This window comes from Oryctolagus cuniculus, chromosome 1 (genome assembly GCF_964237555.1).
Source record: "Oryctolagus cuniculus chromosome 1, mOryCun1.1, whole genome shotgun sequence".
Taxonomy (NCBI): Eukaryota; Metazoa; Chordata; class Mammalia; order Lagomorpha; family Leporidae; genus Oryctolagus; species Oryctolagus cuniculus.
Window position 1 is genome coordinate 101362382 of NC_091432.1, and position 20384 is coordinate 101382765.

A 20384-nucleotide genomic window follows, 5' to 3' on the forward strand; every position below is an offset into this window, starting at 1 on the left:
AGAACTGGCAGAAAAGGCCAGTGACCCATCCAAGGCACAGCTTGAATATGACAAGTGGCACTCATCTGCATGAAACAGGTTAACTTTACCAGTGGCTATTTTCCTTGAAGGGAAGGTTGAACATCAAAATGTTGGGGAAGCTTGAGAGGTAGCCCCCTCTACTGGTAGACTTTTATTTAGTCCCCCCCACCCAATCAAATAACAATTATTTTGAATTTACCATAATTATGCTCTATAGAAAGAACAGTAAAATCTAAAACAAAATGAGAGCTGAGTTGCTTTATTTTTTGGCAGGGCAGAAGGGAAAATGAAGACAATAAGGGAAATAACAAGTAATGCTTAACTGAGCACAGAGAATACCACTTCGTCTTTTAAGCGACATATGTAAAGGACTTCCAAACGTTTGTGGAAAATGCACACTCTTTTAATTCCATTGTTTTGAAGTCTTCATTTATTTTATTTCATTTAATCTTCATTTTAACTTTAGAAGGCAGGTACAATTACAGAAAATCTTTCTTTTACAGAGACAATGGAGGTACAGAGATTAAGAAATGTTCTCAACTAGACCTTGAGATAAAATACAGAGCTAGAACTGAAACCCAGATATACTGACTATAGAATCCTTGAGAACAATGCGAGTGAGCATGGGCTTGGAGTTGGACAGAACCAGATTAAAGTATTTGCCTGCCACATAAAGGCTGAAGGGCCTTGAGTATGCTGCTGTTAACTCTGAATTTTCGTTCTTTCCTTTGCAAAATGGGAATGTTAATAGAACTTTGCAGCAAAGGCCTGTTGAGTGTTAAACAAAAAAATTATTTAAAAGACCCTTTACTATGGGGCTTGGAATGGAGCTACCTTTCAATAAATGTTAGCTGTGAATAGTGTCATTTTATTATAGAGATAACATAATGGAAACACTACTTTGTTTTAATATGCTAATTGCTAGTTTGTATACATTCAACACAACAGGAATAACTGACTTTGGTGCAATTCTTTATATTTCTTTTGAACTTTAGTTCTTAATTTGGAAAAAAATGAATTGAATTCTGAAAGCTTCATGAATTTGAATGAAATGGTTTCTGCTGTTAGGATAAATTCCTGAATAGGATTTAAAAATCATCCTGGGGAGAAGTGGACTGTGTACAATAACAAATTGCTACCCCATTATCCTGCTTTCTTAATACTATCTAATCCTTGTTTTTTGTCTAGGTCATTAAGAAACTATCGGAAGGGCTCAAAGAAAAGCAATGTTGTAGGAAAAATAGAGTTCAAAATTCGGATACCAAAATTCTTTTTGCTTACGTATTTGAAGCAAATGTATGCTTTGGTTCTCCTTGTTGGATGTACTTGAATATACACAGATACTTTTTTGAGTTTTCTTTCAAAAGTGATCTGTTATAAAATAATAGCTCCATGAGAAAGCAACCTTAAAATGGTGCCAAGTCTATCAAATCTAGTTTAATAAATGAGTACTATTTATTGAGCTAGCAAGTTGAGTAAAATGAGAGAAACAATTTAAGCACCTTTTCTTTATCATTAAAAATTGATAAGCATTTCCAATTTTCTCAAATACTCTTAATTATTATGCCTGAATAGTATTTCAACTCTGCAATTTGAACTGTTTCCTAAGGTGTTTCTATCATGTATATTGTTTTCACATCAACTAATTCTAATTCTTTACCAGTACACCTGTAGGTGGGAATAACTGACTTCCAGCAGTGAAATACAGATAGAGAGGAGAGCCATGAAAAGGGAATAGAAAGCAGAGAGGTTCAGGGGAAGTGAGGATGGGAGGGAACAGTAGGGCGGCTCCTGGATTCTATTGCCCCTTTCACTCTCTTTGAAGGGCCCATGACCCCAAGGAAGAAAGCAAATGGTCTCTCTCCACTCAAAATTATGTGAAAGCTAACGAGATTCTTTTCATTTAAAAAAATGACCATGGTTTTGAATATCCTGGTTCACTTTATAGTATTAACAACTAACCAGAAAAGTAATACTAATAAAAAAAGGACTACAAAGAATGAGAAGTGGAGGAGGGGAGGAGAAAATACACTACTAGATCTTTTTCCTGCTTGTTGACAAACTCTTCAAATTTGATTTCAGTACTCATCAAACATAGAAGGCAGTGAGAGATGCAAAGGGGATGAAGGTGCAAATGAGAGAGGGAGAGAAAAAAAAAAGGAGAGCGGCAAGGGAAATAGATATGGTAGCCAGGAGCAATTGAGAGACTGGCTTCCTATCATGCCTGAGTTTTCAGATCTTTTATTTCACACATTAAATAAGCCTCCATAAGGCCACCCAGTGGGGATGCCAGTCATGACAGCTCTGGGCTAGTCTAGGATCCAGCCACATGGCATTAGTGTACTGCCAAGGAAATGGGATTCACAAATGACACCCCTGGCCATTTTAGGATTGGAAATTTAAGAAACGATTTTAGGAGCCAGTGGTTGCTTTCTGCTTCAGCAAGGCATATGCATTATGGATATGTGTTCAGAGGAAGAGAGGCTGAAAATGGATGACTTGTCCACCGATTTTCAATCATTACCATAAGTGGCTCAAGTCACTTCTGCTCACATTTCATTAGCCAAAAATACTTACACACAGCTGTGCCTGATCTGAGGAAGCAAGGAAATGCAATACTACTGTACCTTGGTGGAAGAGAGAGCCAGAATACTGGTAAATAACCTCTGTGACTACTGTGAGGGTACAGCCATTTGGAAAATGTTATAGGGAAAAAGAGTGGCTGGCTCAAAGTCCCAGAGATAAGAGATGGCAGAGACTGTTCTGGGCTCTACTAGATGTTCACGGTAACTAGAGCATGGATTTCAAAGGGGGAAATTGTAGAAGGTAAAGCTTAAAGTTTGTTCTTGAGAAAATCCCTTGGCATCATTTAAATTATATTAAACAACTTGGAAATTTCACATAAAAACAGTTTTAAAACATACATTGAAAGATTTCAGGTTTGGCATAACGCAACTAGATCACTTTTGAGACCACCACCTGGTCAACAAGGATTCATTCATTCATTCATTCATTCACTAAGTACTCTTCAGTGTGTCAGGCCCTGTGTGGAATTGATCAAGAAACAGAAACAGACCCAGTCCCTGACTTTGGAGCTTCAAATAGAATGGATCAGGGAGAGCAGTCAGGATGATATTTCAGTATCCAGGAAAGAAATGTGAGTGTGCGAGACTAAGGTATTAATGTATTGGAACTAGGGATACAGAGAAGGTGGTATATTTGAGAAAAAGTTATCAGGTATGGGGAATGAGGAGGAAACTTCCATAAAAATACTCTTTGATCTGGACTGCCGGGTGGGTGGTGGTAGCATTTGCTCAGGTAGAGAATGATGTTGAAGGAGCAGATGTGAGCAGGCGGGAAGTTGAAAGAATTCCTTCTTGGCCCAGTATTGAGGCTTATAACTGGGTTTGTGTTTTCTGTTTATTTTTATCTGTTGTATTTGATGATGAATTTATTTAGCTGTCTTAAACATTGCTTTTTAAGCTAACCTCTGGAGTTTGGTGATTGGATATTTGAAGTATTCTCTGATGCGGACCCTGGCATGTTCCAGCTCTGCCTTCTGTAGTCTCAGCCTCGTCTCCTCTCCTGTACTTCTGACTGCCAAAGGGAGAGATGGGGAAATTTGAAATGTGCTTGCCTCACCTCACTAAGGAGAGGATAAACTTGTTCAGACAAGTTCATCTGGTGATCATTAGTACAGCGGCCTTCATGCCATCTGTAATATACATGTACATTCATACCCCATTCTGCAGTGTTGGAAGGCAAGAGCTCCATTGATATTTTAATGGTTTTGGACAGTTAAATGAAGCTGAAGATGTGAAGAAAAATTTCTTCAATGTTCTTGAGAGTTTAAATTAAATGTGGATCCTTTGACATGATTAATCCATTCCTTGGTAAATACCCTAGAGAAATGCATGAAATATGTCCAAGGAACCATAAATAGGAATACATAATGCAGACTACTTTGTCATGGCTAAAATAGGAATAATCTAAATGTAAAGAAAAGGTAAAGTGTAAAGTTTCATCTGTTTACAAGAGTATTGTAGGGAGTAATGAGTATGATCAAATCACAGCTTCGATCAACATAGGAGATGCTTTTTGTACACATCATGAGTGAAACAAACAATACAAAAAACAGTATTAAATATAAAATGTGATTCCATTTAAGTAAGGTTAAATATAGGTAAAGCTGCCATATTGTCATATATTTATGAATAAGAAACCATAAAGAAAAACGAGAGTAAGATTATTGAAAAACATCAGGGTCATTGTCAATTATGGAAGGACAGTTTGAGTTGGGTGAGTTGGGACAAGAAAAGGCATTCATCTGGAGCTTCCAGAGAACTGTCAAGGTTGTTTATTTGTTTTTAGTTAAACATTTATATATTGATGTTGTGTGTGTGTGTGTATGTGAAAGAGACAGAGAAGAGAAAGGGAGGAGGGAGAGAGAGGGGGGAGGGGGAGATGAGGGGGGAGAGAGAGGGGGAGGGAGAGAGAGGAGAGGGGAAGAGAGAGAAGGGGGCAGAGAGGGGGAGGGGGAAAGAGGAGAGGGGAAGAGAGAGAAGGGGGGCAGAGAGAGAGGGGGAGGGGGAGAGAGGGAGGGAGGGAGAGAGAGAGGGGAGGGAGAGGGGGGAGGGAGAGGGGGGAGGGAGAGGGGGGAGGGAGAGGGGGGAGGGAGAGAGGGGAGAGGAGGGAGAGGAGGGAGGGAGAGGAGGGAGAGGGGGGAGGGAGAGGGGGGAGGGAGGGGGAGATAGAGATCTTCCATCTCGTCATTCACTCTCTAAATGGCCACAGCATCTGGTGGTTGGGCCAGGCAAAAGCCTTGAGCCATGAAGACCTTTTGGGTCTCCCACATGGATAGCAGGGGCCTAAGCTCTCAGGCCATCTTCCACTACTTTCCCAGACACATTAGCAAAGATGGTGGCTTAACCTGCTGCGTTACAGAACTGGTCCCAAGGCTGTTCGTTAAGGAAGAAGTTGACTATTCTACTTTTTGGAATGTGAATCAACTTGGTCTGGATTCTTAAGCTATGATTCTGGACTCAATGGTTAAATACTACAATAACTGGGTCATGACATCCCTACACTGGTCTACAAAGGAGGTATATAGTTGCAGATGTAGATGGAGAAAGGGGGACAAAGGAACCATTGGTCCTGGGTCACAGCAACTGGAGAGAAGAAATTATTGCAGAATTCTTTGACTACTTTGTTTTGGGTACTGGCAGCTGCTGCCCCTGGAATCCTTGTATTACATCATTTTTCTTCTCAGATTCTTTATAGATAGGGCTTTGTATTATTCTTTTCTTTTGGTTCTCCATCACTGTGGCTTTCAGGTGTTCTTTTTTTCATTGGAGAGTGAAACAAACCTCAGAATTACCTTTTGCACTATATTCAGATACAGTGAAGATTCCTAAAGGTCTTTGTCTGGGCTATGATTGCATACATTTCTTCTCTGTATATTTTTATTATATTTCTTTGATTTCCCAGGTTTTTTTTTCACTGCAACATTACTTTTTATTTACATTCTCTATTGGTTCATACATCTTTCTCCAGCTTTCCTTAATGTTTTGTCAATGATTTCATTTAGGCCATTGAGAATTCATAGGTTATTTAAATGTTTAGAAAAATTTTTTTTTATTTCCCTACCACTCACACCCCTCCCATCTCCCGCTCCCTCTCCCATTCCATTCACATCAAGATTCATTTTCAATTAAGGAGGTACCTTTCTCTGAAGGGAGAACTTCCACTTTGACTATGACCCTGTCGGAATAAGATCGAAGTCGACGAACTCAAAAGGCTTCCATAGCCTTGGCAACTCATGAGTAGAGGTTAGGGAGATTACTGACGCCATAAACAAGAGTGTCAAATTGTTAAGTCAACAACAGGAGTCACTGTGTACTTACTTCTCATGTGGGATCTGTCCTTAGTGTGTTGACCAATGTGAAGTAATGCTATAACTAGTACTGAAACAGTATTTGTACACTTTGTGTTTCTGTGTGGATGCAAACTGATGAAATCTTTACTTAATATATACTGAATTGTTCTTCTGTATATAAAGATAATTGATTTCCCAGTTATTAATATAGTATATAAGATACAAACGCATTAGCTGAAAAAGGTGCAATACTTAACATTGAGTAAAGTTGTAAATGTGAACACAATAATATCATTTCTTGTTAATGACATTTCTTTTTTGATAGACAATTTTGGCTTATTTTTTTAATTTTTAAATTTTAATTTTTAATTAGTTTTAAACAAGTTCAATGTGATTTGAAGATACAATTCTAATAACATAATGATATTCCCTTCCTAACCTCCCTCTCTCTGTCTCCCTCCCAACCTCTATCTTTCTTCATTTTTTTGTTTTTGAAATAACATATTTTAAATTTACAGGAAAAAAAGATTAATATTTCACCAAATAAGAAGTTTAACAAGTAAAAAGCAAAAATACCCTAGTTTAGTGGGAATATAGAAATGGCTGTGAACTAGGCCTGGCACTGTGGTACACTGGATTAAAGCCCTGGCCTGCGGCACCAGCATGCCTTATGGGCACTGGTTTAGGTCCCAGCTGCTCTACTTCCAATCCATCTCCCTGCTAATGAACCTGGGAGGGCAGCAGAGGATGGTCCAAATCCTTGGGCCCCTGTATCCACATGGGAGACCCAGAGGATGTTCCTGGATCCTGGCTTTGGATTTACTCATCTCCAGGCACTGCAGCCATTTGGGGAGTCAACCAGTGGATGGAAGACCCCCCTTCTCCTCTCAAATAAAAAAAGGAAATGAAACAATAATTGAATGGAAAAAAACCATTTCTCCCATATACAGTAAATTTTAAAGTCACTATAGATTAATCATTGGTTTGATGAAGGTATAATACAAAGTTTTCTTAAACTATACTTGTAGCAATACCAATACACACATTTTTTCCTGTTTTTATTTTTTAAACTTTAGCTCCCACATATAAGGGAGATTATGTGATGTTTTTCTTCGTGGGTCCAGCTTATTTCACTCAAGATGATGTCTTCCAGTTGTGTCCATTTTGCTGCAAATGATAGAATCTCATTTTTATGGCTGAATAATATTCCATTGTGTGTGTGTGTGTGTGTGTGTATATATATCACATTTTATTTGTTCATCTGATGATGGATACCCTGGTTGATTCCAAATTTTGGCTATTGTGAACAGTGCTGTATAAACATGGTGGTACAGGTATCTCTTTCATGCCTTGTGTTCAAGTCTATTGGGTATGCACCCAGTAGTGGGATTACTGGATCATACGGCAAGTCTATATCTAGTTGTTTAAGAAATCTCAACACTGTTTTCTACAGTGGCTGCACTAATTTGCATTACATCAACATGTATAAGTATTCCCCTTTCTCCATATCCTCACTAGTATTTGTTATTTGCAGTGTTTTGGATTCCAGCCATTCTGATAGGAGTGAGGTGATATCTCATTGTGGTTTTGGTTTGCATTTCCCTGATGGCTAGTGATGCTGAGAATTTTTTCATGTATTTATTAGTCATTTGGTATTTCTTCTTTTGAGAGTTGTCTATTGAGGCTCTTTGCCCATTTTTTTTTTTTTCATTTTCGATTCTCTTTATATACAGAAGATCAGTTTAGCATACATTAAGTAAAGATTTCAACAGTTTGCTCCCACACAGAAACATAAAGTGAAAAATACTGTTTGAGTACTAGTTATAGCATTAAATCTCAATGTACAGCACACTAAGGACAGAGATCCTACATGAGGAGTAAGTGCACAGTGACTCCTGTTGTTGACTTAACAATTTGACACTCTTGTTTATGGCATCAGTAATCACCCTAGGCTCTTGTCATGAGCTGCCAAGGCTATGGAAGCCCCCTGAGTTCACTGACTCTGATCATATTTAGACAAGGCCATGGTCAAAGTGGAAGTTCTCTCCTCCCTTCAGAGAAAGGTACCTCCTTATTTGATGACCCATTCTTTCCACTGGGATCTCACTCACAGAGATCTTTCATTTAGGTTTTTTGTTTTTTCCCCCAGAGTGTCTTGGCTTTCCATGCCTGAAATACTCTCATGGGCATTTCAGCCAGATCTGCATGCCTTAAGGGCTGATTCTGAGGCCAGAGTGCTGTTAGGACATCTGCCATTCTATGGGTCTGCTGTGTATCTCACTTCCCATGTTGGATCATTCTCTCTCTTTTTGATTCTATCAGCTAGTATTTGCAGATACTATTCTTGTTTATGTGCTTCCTTTGACTCTTAGTCCTTTCATTATGATCAATTGTGAACAGAAATTGATCACTGGGACTAGTGAGATGGCATTGGTACATGCCACCTCGATGGGATTGAATTCGAATCCCCTGGTATGTTTCTAACTCTACCGTTTGAGGTAAGTCAGCTTGAGCATGTCCCGAATTTCACATCTCTTCCCTCTCTTATTCCCACTCTTATATTTAACAGCGATCACTTTTCACTTAAGTTTCAGCACTTAAGAAGAATTGTGTATTGATTACAGTATTCAACCAAAAGTATTAAGTAGAACAAACAAACAAACAAATTACTAAGAGGGATAACATATTAAGCTGCTCATCAACAGTCAGGGTGAGGGCTGATCAAGTCACCATTTCTCGTAGTGTTCATTTCACTTTAACAGGTTTCCTTTTTGGTGCTCAGTTAGTTGTCACCTATCAAGGAGAACAAGTGGTATTTGACCCTTTGGGATTGGCTTATTTCACTCAACATAATTTTTTGCAAATTCCTAACAGGGATCACTTTTCAGTTAAAATTTAAACACCTAAGAATAATTGTGTGTTAATTACAGAGTTCAACCAATGGTACTAGAACAAAAAAAAATACTAAAATGGATAAAGTATTATATTGTACATCAACCGTAACTATGGGACATGTACTCTATAGAATACTATACAGCAGTCAAAAACAACGAAACCCAGTCATTTGCAACAAGATGGAGGAATTTGGAAAACATCATGCTGAGTGAATTAAGCCAGTCCCAAAGGGTCAAATATCATATGTTCTCCCTGATTGGCGACAACTAACTGAGCACCAAAGGGGAAACTTGTTGAAGTGAAATGGACACTATAAGAAACAGAGACTTGCTCTTTGCCCATTTTTCAACTGGATTGATTACTTTTTTTGTTGGAATTTTTTTAGTTGCTGACAAATTTGGGATATTAAGCCTTTTTAAGATAGAAGGTTTGCAAATATTTTTTCCCACTCTGTTGGATGTCTTTTCACTGTATTGATCATTTCCTTTTCTATGAAAATGCTTCTGAGTTTGCTATAGTCTCATTTTTTTAGTTTTGCTTTTGTTGCTTATGCTTTGGTGGTCTTGTCCAAGACATCATCCTCTACATCAGTGCCTTGACGTGTTTCCCCTATATTTTCTTCCAGCAGCTTCTTAGTTTCAGGTCTTAAATTTAGGCCAATGATCCATCTTAAGTTGAATTTAATATATGTTGAGAATTTCATTCTTCTACAGTTTTGCCAGCACCATTTGTTGGGAAGTATCCTTATTCCACTGTATGTCTGAGCACTTTTGTCGAAAATTGGTTGGCTTTATGTATATGTATTAGTTTCTGAGCTCTCTGTTCTGTTCCACTGATCTATGCATTGTTTTTTGTGCCAGAACCATGCTGTTTTAATGATGATAGCTTTGTAGTATGCTTTGAAGTCAGGTATTGTGATGGCTCCAGCTTGATTTTCTGGCTCAGGATTGTTTTGGCTAATCTGCGTCTTTTATGATTCCATGAGTTTTAGGATTGCTTTTTAGAATTCTGTAAAGAATACCATTGGTATTTTGATAAATATTGTATTGAATCTGTAGATTGCTTTAAGTAGTATAGACATTTTAATGATATTGATTCTTCTGATACATGAACAAGGAATATCTTTCCATTTTTTTGTATGTCCTTGGTGATTCTTTCATGTTTGCTAATTTTCATGGTAGATATCTTTCACTTCTTTGGCTAAATTTATTCCTAAATATTTGATTTTTTTGCAGCTATTGTGAATGAGATTTCTTTCTTGATTTTCTTTTCTGTGAGTTCAGCATTAGCATACACAAAGCTACTGATTTTTATATGTTTATTTTGTAATGTACAACTTGACTGAATTGATTTATCAATTCTTTGGTTGAGTGTTTAGGTTTTTCCATGTACAACATCATGTCATTTGCAAGCATGAATAATTTGACTTCCTCTTTTCCAATTTTGATGCCCCTATTTTTTTCTCATCCCAAACTGATTTTGCTAAAACTTCCAGTACTAAGAGTGGTGAAAGTGAAAGTGTATATCCTTGTCCTGTTCCAGACCTGGGAGGACGTGCTTTCAGCTTTTCTTCATTCAGTATGATATTGGGTGTGTTTTTGTCATATATAGACTTTAAAATTTTGAGGCACGTTCATTCTATACCTAATTTGTGGATGATTTTTAAAAATTTTTTTAAAGATTTATTTTATTTATTTGAAAGACATAGTTACAGAGAGAGGTAGAGACAGAGAGAGAGTCTTCCATCCGGTGGTTCACTCCCCAGATGGCCGCAACAGCCGAAGGTGGAGCCAGGAGCTTCCTCTGGGTCTCCCATGCAGGTGCAGTACCCAAGGACTTGGGCCATCTTCTACTGCTTTCTCAGGCCATAGCAGAGAGCTGGACTGTAAGTGGAGCAGCTGGGACGCAAACTGGCACCCATATGGGATGCCGACACTTCAGGCCAGGGCTTTAACCCATTGTGCCCCAGTGCCCTCCCCCATGGATGATTTTTTTTTTAACATAAAGAGGTGTTGGATTTTATCAAATGCTTTCTTTGCCTCTACTTAGTCAACCATATGTTTTTTCTTCTTCATTCTATTGATGTGATTTATGATGTTTATTTATTTGTGAATTTTGAATCACCCTTGCATTTCTGGGATGAATCTCTGATTATAACATATGATCTTTTTGATGTGGTTTTGGATTCTATTTGCTAATATTTTGTTGAGAATCTCTGCATCTATGTTTATTAAGGACATAGGTTTGCAGTTTTCTTTTTGTGTCATGTCCTTTGTTGTGCTATCAAAGTAATGCTGGCCTCATAGGAAGAGCTTGGCAGGTGCAGGCACCATGATGTAGTAGGCTAAACGTGGACCTGTGGTGACAGAATCCCATTTGGGCACTGGTTTGGGTCGTGGCTACTCCACTTCTTATCCAGCTTCCTGCTGGATGCCTGGGAAAGCAGTAGAAGATGGCCCAAGTGTTTGGACCCCTGCACCACACTTGGGAGACCCAGAATAAGCTCCTGGCTCTTGGCTTTGGATCAGCCCTGCTCCAGACATTTTGCCCATTTGAGGAGTGAACCAGCCAATAGAAGATTTTTCTCTCTCTATGTCTGTAACAACACTGCCTTTCAAATAAATAAACCTTTTTAAAAAAAGAGCTTGGCAGGATTCCATCCTGTTCAATATTTTGCAATAGTTTGAAGACTATTAGAGTTACTTCCCCTTTGAATGTTTCATACTGTTCAGCAGTAAAACCATCAGGTCCCAGACTTCTCCTTGATGGAAGGCATTTGAGTACTGCTTCAATCTCATTGCTTGTTGGGGGTTTGTTTAGGTTGCCTATAGCTTCTTCATTTAATCTTGGTAAGTTATATGAATCCAGAAATTTATGTATTTCTCCAGGGTTTTCCAGTTTATTAGCATGTAGTTCTGCACAGTAGTTTCTTTTTTATATTTCAGTGGTGTCAGTTGTCTCTCCTTTTTCATCTCTAGTTTCATTTATTTGAGTTTTTTTCTCTATTTATTTGTTAGCATGGCTAGAGCTTTATCAATTTTATTTATCTTCTCAAAAAACCAACTTTTTGTTATCTCATATTTCTTTCAGTTTGAATTTCAGTTATTTCTGCTCTAATCCTCATTATTTCTTACCTCCTGCTGATTTTAAGTTTGGTGTGTTATTATTTTTATAAGTCTTCAAGATGCATCATTAGATCTTTGAGACATCTCTCTTTTTTTCATGTAAGCAGCTAATGTTATACACCTCTCTCAATACTACTTTTGCTGTACTCACAGGTTTTGTTGTGTTTCCATTTTCATTTATTTCAAGAAAGCTTTTGATTTCTTACTTAATTTCTTCAATGATTCATGATCATGTAGTGGCATGTTTAATTTCCAAGTACTTACGAGCGTTCTGTTGTTCTTGTTGATTGCTAGTTTTATGGTCTGAGAAGATACACGGTATGATTTTTAAATTTGCTAATATTTGATATTTGGTCTAATATATGGTCTACCCTAGCAAATGTTCCACGTGCTGATGAAAAGAATGTGTATTTGGTAGCTGTGGGTGAAATGTCAGTCTATTGGGTCCATTTGCTGGATAGTAGGGTTCAAATGTGATGTATCTTCCTTGATTTTGTTTTTTTTTTGATCGGGATAATCTGTCCATTGATGAAAGTGGGGTGTAGAATTCATCTACAATTATTGTATTAGAGTCTCTCTCTCTTTAGGTCTAATAGTATTTTCTGTATATATCTGGGTGGTCTTTTGCTGGGTGCATATGTATTTATGATTATTATAACTTCTTGCTGAATTGATACTGTTATCAAGATATGTCTTATCTCTTTTTGCACTTGTTGATTTAAAGCCTATTTTATCTGATATTAGGGTAGCTACACTTGTTTGCTTTTGGTTTCCATTTGCCTGGAATACCTTTTCCCAACTCTTCACTTTCAGTCTATGTGTATTTATGTTTGTGAAGTGAGTTTCTTGTAGGCGGCATATAGTGGGGTCACGCTTTTTTACCCATTCAGCCATTCTAAGTCTTTTGGTTGGTGAGTTTAATCCATTTACATTCAAGATTAGTATTGATAGATAAGTACTAAGACCTGTCATTTTCTGATTAGATACTGATTCTATCTGCTCTGACAGTGAATTTTGTGGTGTCATGTGTTTTCATGTTTATTTCTAATGTAGGATACCCTCAGAATTTTTTGTAATGCTGGTGTTGTGGTGGCAAATTTTCAGTTTTTGCTTAATTGGAAAATATGTGATTTCCCCTTCCCTTTAAAGGACAGCTTCAATGGATATAATGTTCTTTTTTTTTTTTTTAAATGTTCTTTTTTTTATTTTTTTCATTTTTTTGACAGGCAGAGTGGACAGTGAGAGAGAGAGACAGAGAGAAAGGTCTTCCTTTTGCCGTTGGTTCACCCTCCAATGGCTGCCGCGGCCAGCGCGCTGCGGCTGGTGCACCGCGCTGATCCGATGGCAGGAGCCAGGAGCCAGGTGCTTTTCCTGGTCTCCCATGGGGTGCAGGGCCCAAGCACCTGGGCCATCCTCCACTGCACTCCCTGGCCACAGCAGAGAGCTGGCCTGGAAGAGGGGCAACCGGGACAGAATCCGGCGCCCTGACCGGGACTAGAATCTGGTGTGCCGGCGCCGCTAGGCAGAGGATTAGCCTAGTGAGCCGCGGCGCCGGCGGATATAATGTTCTTGATTTGAAGTTTTTCTTTTTTTTCTTTTAAGACCTTGAATATATCATGCCAGTACCTTCTGTCCGAAGGTTTCTGCTGAGAAGTCTGATGTTAATTGCTTTTTCCTTTATATGTAACTTGATGCTTTTCTCTTACTGTCTTTAGGATTCTTTCCTTTCCTTTTCTTTTCTTTTTTTTTTTTTGACAGGCAGAGTGGACAGTGAGAGAGAGACAGAGAGAAAGGTCTTCCTTTACCATTGGCTCACCCTCCAGTGGCCACTGCAGCCAGCGCACCGTGCTGATCCGAAGCCCGGAGCTAGGTGCTTCTCCTGGTCTCCCATGCAGGTACAGGGCCCAAGAACTTGGGCCATCCTCCACTGCACTCCCAGGCCACAGCAGAGAGCTGGACTGGAAGAGGGGCAACCGTGACAGAATCCGGTGCCCCGACGGGGACTAGAACCCGGTGTGCCGGCGCCACAAGGTGGAGGATTAGCCTATTGAGCCATGGCACCAGCCTCTTTCCTTTTCTTTAACCTTGGACAATTTGACAATGTGAGATGGATAAAAGCTTTTTTGGTTGAAACTGCCTGAGGTTATTTGAGATCCTTGTATCTGGATGTTCATATCTATTTCAAGACATGGAACTTTTTCAACTATTTTATTTAGCAAGTTCTCAACCCCTTTTTCATTTCTTCTTCATGAACACTTATAATATGAACATTTGATCATTTAATGGTATCTTGTATTTCATGTACATTTTATTCATTCTTTTTAATTAATTTCTCTTTATTTTGGTCTCATTGGGTTACTTCAAAATTCTTGTGCTCAAGGTAAAATTCTTTTCCCCTCACTTGATCTATTCTGCTGTTAAAGATCTCAATCATATTTTTTATTTCACTGATGGAAGATTTCATCTCCAAAATTTCTATTTGTTCTTAATGAGCTCTATCTCCTTAGTAATATTTTCATTCATGTCACTCATTGATTTCCTCATTTTTAAAAATCTATCTATATGTATTCCTTCACATCTCCTTGAGTTTCTTTTTTTTTAACTTTTATTTAATGAATATAAATTTCCAAAGTATGGCTTATGGATTACAATGGCTTCCCCCCCATATCGTCTCTCCCACCCGCATCCCTCCCCTTTCCCACTCCCTCTCCCCTTCCATTCACATCAAGATTCATTTTCGATTCTCTTTATATACAGAAGATCAGTTTAGCATACATTAAGTAAAGATTTCAACAGTTTGCTCCCACACAAACATAAAGTGAAAAATAATAGATGATTTTTTAAATGATGATGAAATCAGATCAGACCTATTGTCATGTTTAATCCCAGTGAGATTCAAGTTGGGAATTGATAATTTCTTCTTCTTTTTTTTTTTAACAGAAGATCAGTTTAGTATACATTAAGTAGATTTCAACAGTTTGCACCCCCATAGAAACACAAAGCAAAATATACTGTTTGAGTACTCATTATAGCATTAAGTCTCAATGTACAGCACATTAAGGACAGAGATCCTACATGAGGAGTAAGTGTGCAGTGACTCCTGTTGTTGACTTTACAAATTGACACTCCTGTTTATGGCATCAGTAATCTCCCTATGCACCAGTCATATCTCCCTATGCACCAGTCATGAGTTTCCAAGGCTATGGAAGCCTTTTGAGTTCACCGACTCTTATCTTATTTAGACAAGGTCATAGTCAAAGTGGAGGTTCTCTCCTCCCTTCAGAGAAAGGTACCTCCTTCTTTGAAGACCTGTTCTTTCCACTGGGATCTCACTCACAGAGATCTTTCATTTAGGGTTTTTTTTTTTTTTTTCCAGAGTGTCTTGGCTTTCCATGCCTGAAATACTCTCATGGGCTTTTCAGCCAGATCGGAATGCCTTTAGGGCTGATTCTCAGGCCAGAGTGCTGTTTAGGACATCCACCATTCTATGAGTCTGCTGAGTATCTCACTTCCCATGTTGGATCACTCTCCCCTTTATTTATTCTATCAGTTAGTATTAGCAGGTACTAGACTTGTTTATGTGCTTCCTTTGACTCTTAGTCCTTTCATTATGATCAGTTGTGAACTGAAATTGATCACTTGGACTGGTGAGATGGCATTGGTATATGCCATCTTGATGGGATTAAATTGGAGTCCCCTGGTATGTTTCTAACTCTACCATTTGGGGCAAGTCAGCTTGAGCATGTCCCAAATTGTACACCTCTTCCCTCTCTTATCCCCACTCTTATGTTTAACAGGGATTACATTTCAGTTAAATTTCAACACTTAAGAATAACTGTGTATTAATTACAGAATTAAACCTTGAGTTTCTATACAATCATTTTGAAATCCATATCTGTCATTTCGTAGATTTCCTTCAGTTCAGAATTTTATTCTGGAAGGTTATTGTGTTCTTTTGGAGGCATCATGCTACCTTGCTTCTCTGCTCTGTCACTATGTTGATGCCTGCTCATCTGTTGCTCCTTCTTTTACATTGAGTCACTTTTACTTTGTAAAAGGGTTTATCGTTTAGCTACAATGAAGGGTGTCATTTGGCTTGTTGCTTTTGACTTTTGGTTCTAGGTGAGCCTAGACATATTCTAGTCTCTGAGTGATTTCTTTTGTTTTAATTAGTGTAAGGTATGTCTGTAAGTGACATAGTGGTCAAATTGCTGCAGTTCATAGGGATAGGAGTATGGCTTTGAGATGAATAAGGGTTTCTTTGGGTGTGTGTCTATGGTCCACTGAGAGGTTGGCATCAATATCCTTGGCAAATGTGATAGTCGGGACCTTTTTCTTGGTACTGAGGGAGACAGGGGTGGCTGCCCCCTTGTCCAGTTGATGAGCTGAGTGATCCTGGGGCTTGTGGCACCAGTTGCTATGGCTATAGGCTATGTGATATGAATGGACAATTCCTCAGGTCCTGCTAGGAGAGTCCAACAGGTGCTATGGCTTATAATACCAACAGCCCTAGTCCTAGGACTTGGAGAAGTGAACTGAATCCTTTTACAGCCCTGCAAGATAACTACAAGGTATACAGAACATTTTACTCTAGAGGGTATGAGTACAGAGAGGTGGAATACAGGTAGGTTCTTCCCTATGTCTACCAGGTGGATTCCAATGGCACTGAGAAATTTAGAACAAATTGTTTCAGTCCTGGTGTTGTAGGGTTGTTGCCAGATCTCCCAAGGTGAAAGCAGATTTTTTGTTAATTCCCTCTGTTATTAGCCCCAGAAACTAAGGTGCGTCCTCCTGGCTCATGTAGAGTGCATGGGCATAGCTCTAGGGCTAATGTCCAAAAGCTACCACAGTTATAGGATGAGGGGATCTGTCCTATGCCCTACACATTGACCTGACTATGGCTTTGATGCTGATAAGAGCAGAATGGAGGCTCACGGAGTCTTGTTGCTGCTGAGTAGCATGTTCTGCAGGATTTCATGGAAGGAAGGAAGCAAGGTAGCTTCCCTGCTGCAACCCTGGCAAGTTGCTCAGACCCAGGCAGGGCACACAGCAATGTCTTCCTACCTTGACATGGTAAGATGGTGGCTCACAGCCAGCAGAGGCTGACCGTGTGGCTGACTGCGGTGGTGGCTGTGTTCTGTCTCCTCTTGTCCCACAGTCTTTGGTTTTGGTTCTGGTTTCTTTGTTTTTCACTTCTTTGCTGAAAATTTCCATCAGACCCCTGGAAACGTAGTTCTGTGTTCTTTTCCTATCCCCGAACAGCTTAACTTATGTGATATACCCTATTCAGCCATCTTGGATCTCCCATAATAGTATTTTTCTATATGATATGCCAAAGCAGAGAATAAGCCCAGGAAGGCTGAACACCAGTGGTTCCTAATTGGGGTGATTTTACATTGCTCTACCCTAGGGACATTTGGCAGCGCTTGGCCATATTTTTCATTGTCAGAACTAAGAGATAACATGAGGGAATCTGGTGGACAGAGACTCTGGGTAGCAAAAAAGCAGCTCCTCACAAACCCAAAGATTTTTCCTGCCCAAAAATGTTCCTAGTTAAAAAAAAGATGAGAATCAGAGCAATACACCAAAATTAGTAACCATGCTAATCTCTGGGTAAGTGACCAAAGTGGTAAGATATTTAAAGAGTGTCTCAGCTCTACCTATAGTGTTTAAGTTTTATAAATGACATTTTTCTTGTATTCTACAGAATATTAAAAATCAAAGTAAAATTTGCAGATGAAGGTTTACCATAGCAATTCAGACACTATTTGAATGCATGGGTCAGGTCCTAGAAAATTTAGAAAGAAATCAATTAAAATTACCCAAATTCCACTATCCACAAATATCTAATATTTTGCTTATCACTGTTTCCTATGTGTCTATTTGTGCATATATGGATGCATTTACAGAATGATGGTCCTACTTCACATTATTAGATTTAACATATGTTTTCCATTCTTAAACATCTTCCCATGTCAATAAGTGTTCTTTAAAAAAAAGAATTCTAAGTGATTGTGAAGCATTCACTGTACATGGAGAGTCTAAGGCAATATTTATATGTGTAGAATATATGAAAGTAGAGAAAAATGTCTGAAGCAAAGAAGCTTATGAGAATAAGCTATGTTACAAAATACCAAATTTAGATTTCAGTTCAACAGTGACTTTTCTATTTTCAATACTGAACAAAATTAACAGAAATTAATAGATGAGCACACATGTTTGAAAATAGAAATTTGAAAGTTGGATGCTAACTTGGAAAAAAATATTACTTAATAATTTTGCTCTAGCAAGAAGCCTACTAAAATACAAGTAATTGCCACTTGTGGTTTAATTATTCCATTTTCTCAAGAACATAGTTTGCAGCTCAAGTATGCATATTGGGTAGCGATTAACCTTCAATAGTTATGTAGAGGACACCAAATAGCTTGTTTAAGCATCTCCCTTCTCCAAATGCCACTAAAATGATTTAAATTCCAATTTCAATTCATGGATTAGAGCAAATTGCTCATTATGGTCAGGCAAATGGAGACCTTGTGACAAGTGGGAGGACATGGGCATTAGAAATGATTGCCTGCAAGGAGGCTTGTGACAAAGAAGAGATGAAGGTGAAAGTGCAAAGGCCTTTCCTGACTGTCAGGCTCCCTGCCTTCCAGAGCTCATCCTATCCCGCACTTGGCAGCCCATTAGTTCAGCTCTGGCTGCTTGGCTGATGCTTCGAGGTCACCACCAGATTCTTAGATGCTCCACCTCTGCCACATGCACTTGATTTTACATGTCCTTGGAATAACTTGAGGACATAGTAGAACAATTGGAATTTGTTTTCTAAGGCACCATCAAGTCAGAAAATATTTTTGTTCCCCTTGGACAACAAAATGATGTCATGAGTCTGTTGAGATAAGGTAAAATTGTGATGAACCAATTTCTTCTGAGGAGGTCTTGAGAATCAGAATCCCTACTAATGAATTGTAAATATGAACAGGTCAGGTCTATACCTCAGTTTCCTCTATCCACTCAATGTTAATAGAAATAGCTTCCAGTTTTCATGATTTCTTGAGGATCAATGAAATTGTCTTAGTCTGATTATGCTGCTATAACAGGATAGCACAGATGGGGTAACTCATAAACAACAGATACTTATTTTTTCACTATCCTGGAGACTGGGAAGGACTCACCTCTACTTCCGAGATGGCACCTTGAATTCTGTGTTCTCCAGAGGGGTGGGACACTGTGTCTCACATGGTAAAAGGCAGAAAAGTAAAGACTCTGTCAAGCTATTTAATCATAGCATTATTCATTCACACGGAAGGAATTTTTATGGCTTGATCACCCCTTGAAGGCCCTGCCTCTTAATAGTAAGACATTGACAATATTTGGATTTTTGGAGGAACCATTTAAATTGCAGCAGCAGTAATATACATAATAGCGTGCTAGAGGTCAGACTCAGCCCTACAAAATGTTACAGTCCTCTATTCTCACTCCCCTTTTCCAACAGTCCACAGTTTCCAGTTCTCTGAATGAGAAAGGAATATAATATACCTGTTTCTGAGAGGCATTGCTCTCAGCATGGCAGAAATAAATAAATCTACACCATTTTTTTCATGTCTCTCTCATTTAGGAAAGGAAAAATAGATCTCTGACCCAGAGCTTTTGGGGAAATTGCACAATGGTTCTTTCAGTTATTCAATTTTTCAACAAATATTTATTTTATACTTGCTGTCTAAAGCAAGCATGAGATGAGTAGGTGAGTAACAAGCAGACCCTGATCCAAGAAAGCTTGCAGTTTAATGAAAAGGGAAATATTTGAACAGACTTCAACATAAGAATGAAGGCTATTAGCAAGCAAAACAATAACAAAGAAAATCACTGACCTCTTTCTCTATGTAGCCTTTGCTACTTTCTTTTGTAAAAAACATTTTCTTCTTATAGTTGCTGGTCAAGATACAAAACATCAACATTCAACAAAACTGTGGCTTACACTGAAATTGTGGGACATATAGCAAAACTTCCTTTTGGAATTTATCTTTTACTGTCCCAGTCTCTCAGAATGCACTGGTACTTGTTCCTTTCTTACAGAAAGAAAAATATGTCAATATTAAGGAAAAAAAAATAATGAAAAGTGACATGGATCCAGCCCTAGGACTTACATCCAATGTGACATAGTACTGATTTCTGAAGAAAAAAATAAAACAAAAAATAAAACTCTATAAGATTTTAACAAAGAATTCCCTACTTTTACAGTTTAGACTGTATTTTTTATTGTAGGACCTATTTTCACTTAAGGTTGAGACCTTTTCTATGGTCTTATTGCATTACAAAGATTGCTTTCTGCTTTATCCATGCAGCTTTGTTGCAGAGGCTGGGACTTGAGAGCTTGGCAGGGATGATAGACTCCAGAACTGTATTTAGTGAGGTATGACCAAGTCCTACTCTGCTGGGATTTTTTTACACTATGGAGTGACTCCCCTAAC